Source organism: Marmota flaviventris, chromosome 6 (assembly GCF_047511675.1).
Source record: "Marmota flaviventris isolate mMarFla1 chromosome 6, mMarFla1.hap1, whole genome shotgun sequence".
NCBI classification, from domain to species: Eukaryota; Metazoa; Chordata; class Mammalia; order Rodentia; family Sciuridae; genus Marmota; species Marmota flaviventris.
In genome coordinates, this window is record NC_092503.1 from 31020980 (window position 1) to 31024197 (window position 3218).

The window sequence follows — 3218 nt, forward strand, 5'->3', positions numbered from 1 at the left end:
TGGAGTTTAAATGTGCCAGGTTTTTGAAGTGTTGAAAGATATTATAAAGCACTTACAAGTATTCAGCTAGTCAGACTGCTCAATTAGCTGAACATTTATAACCTCAAATTTTTGACAGAGCATGATTCATGTAGAAGTGGCCCCTTGGACAAACAGATGGCTTTATTATAGGTATGCTTGAGAGAAGGCATACAAAGCAATGGATTTGAAGGAAATAAAACTGGAACTTGCAAAAAAAAATGTAAAATTAAACTGTGTATGGATTGTACTCTTAAAACGGAAATTTTTGAAAGATTTAGCTGATATGTTTTTAATGATAGGGTGTTCTTTTTTATTTTTACTTAAGAATATTCAAGATATCATTTATAAAATATACCACAAAACTAAAATCGACCATAACTGATATCATTAACTTAATATTAAAAAAAAATAACAAGAACTGGTGAATGAGAACCAAAATGCCAACTAAAACCCCAAATCCACAACATTTTAGTCTCTCTTTTCCCTGTAACTATGGGCTGTTTACATTCTGGGAAGTATTCTGAAGAAGTAGTATTCAGAAATACTAATTCGAAGTATGTTTTAGTGCAGCTATACTGGAGCCCAGTAGAAGAATAAATACCCATTCCACAGCATGGGCAGCAACTGACTCTTTTCCTTCCTAGTCCCAGTTTCCTGAGGAAAGGAATTCGGGGTGAGCCTGGGATCAGCTCTCAGGGAGTCCAGATCCCAGGGCCTGCTGCCACTGGGCTCATAGAGGCTGATGTCCTTGGGACAGCTTTCCATTCACAGAAGAATAACTGAGGAGAATATGCCCAACTCAGGTGCAGGACAGTTAGGAGCCTCCTGTGTGGGTGATCAGCTTTCCAACTGTGCTGCTCCCAGCTTATAGGAGAGACAATCAAAGTATCATGGAGAATTCAAGGGCTTTCTGACTGAATGTACCAAGTTAGCCAAAGGAGGAAATGAACTCAGTTCTTTCAATTTAGCCCTTATTACCTCCTCACGACTGCTGTTTACTTACTAACAACATAATAAAGTAGTTCTCCTGCTAACCAACTTTTCTAAAGTAAGCATAAAAACATTAACAATGAAAAAACAGAAAGGAAGCAAAATCAAATTACTTTAAAGCCTCCCCCTGAGATTATTTGGTCATCCCCTCAACTTTTATAAATACTCATCCTTGATAGTTTATACAAACTGTAAACATACACTTTAATGTTTTTGTGCTTATTTGGCTTCTTATTAGAACTCTATGGAGCTTATTGTTATTGTTATTATCATTATTATCCCCATTTTATAGATTAAGAACCTGGAGCTCAGAGAAAATAATTTATCAAAAGTCAAAGTGCCGATACAGACTCAAGTTGATATTTAAATACAGAATTTCTGACTCTCAGTTGAATTTAATTTCCTTTCATTATGCACCTCTAACTAATAAATCTAAATATAAGCTTTTTGTAAAAGATTACTGATTACAAAACTTGCTACCAGCCCAATGGAGATATACCCCAAAATACAATACTACAGAAAATTTTAAAAAGATCTCACAAAAATATGTCAGTGCTGTGAAGATCATTGGTAACAAAATACAATTTTCCCCTTTCTAATGCTCATCATTTGAATGATCCAATACATCAGAAAAAGAAGCTAAAATGTCAGCTTCTTAGATGTTCACTGTCGATTCTTTAAACCCTTCCCCTTTTGCACACACATACATTTTCTGTTTATAGTGTGAAGCATGAGCAAACTGTTTGGGAAATTTAGCTATTACAGGAAAAACTGAACTGAAAGAGAAAAAGAAGTCTGGAGCAAGAAAGAAATCTAAATATTGTAGTGCTTTGTTTTTATCATGGCGATTTAGTTGAGAACAAAAATGAAATAGTGTGCTCTGCGAGTGAGCTCATGTGTCATTTGTATGCACAGAGTGAATTAAAATTGGCTGTGTCTACAAATGTCCATCAATGAACATTTAGATCAAAAGCAAAAACAAATGCAGCACACATTATCACTGAAAGAAAATACAATTCAAGTGCAGAACATAGTTACTTTAGTAAGCACGTCATGTCCCAAAAATTACTTACAAGGACAAGTTAAGTCCTACCAAGTCTTACATCCACTTTTATGTGAAATAGTCCTTGTCACCATACAGATTTTTTTTTTCCCTTTCTGCTAAATAAACCATAACTTCCTTGGCAAGATCGAATGTAAGTTATTCTTGTCAAAAATCAGAACTGTCATGATGATGATTTTTGGAATCATCCAAATTAATTACAACTTCAAGCAGTGACAACAGACTAAAATAGCAAGGGCTTCTGGTGATCTAAAACTACTCACAGCGTGTCCCAGCCAGTGCTTGGCCAGGAGCGTATGTAGCTTAAAAAAAGCACATAACCCTCTAGGCCCAGCAGGCAATTAAAGCCTTGGTTGAAATGTCAGGCACACGAAAAGACCTTCCGATTGTTTATATATGATTTTCTTCTAATTAGTGACAACTGATTTTAATTTTTTCCCTTCTATTCTCAAGCAGGACCACATGAGATCAAGTTTAGGGGGATGGTGCTTCATTAAAGAAAGAAAGAGTGAGAGTGAAAGTGAGAGCGAGAGTGAGCGCAGGACAGAGGCAGATGCCATCATTCTCATTGATTTAGAGACCCTGGTTCCTACAGAGATAGAGTAAAAGCCCCTTCACCTTCTCAAAGATGCCTAAGGAAAATTGCCTCAGGCTGTGCAGATACCATAATGTAAGAAATGTTCAGACTCATCTTGCAAACTATGAAAATAATCAGCCTGGGGTCCTGAGTTACTTATGCCTGAGTTATTGATGGTAAAAAAAAATGCAGGTTCTACTCCTCTGCTCTTTGATTGCCACATTACTTCTCAAATAACTATACATAAGATGTTAAATACGCTATAGTCAGTATCTTCAAATTACTTTTACAAAGCCATTTTGAACAGATTTTGAAATATTTGAATAGAATCCACTCTGAAATAATTGAAAATAGCATCTAATCGCTAATTTCAATCTGGTATTGGAGTATCTCCAGGGTATGGTTTGGGAAACCCTTCACAAAAATATATGCATTTCTTTTTTTTTTATTCCATGAAGTTGATAATGATAATAATCGTGATAATAAAATTTCACCTTGCTGAATTTTTAATTTTACTTCTAGATTTAAGAATATCAATACCAGAGGAAAGAACATTCTGTGTGTATA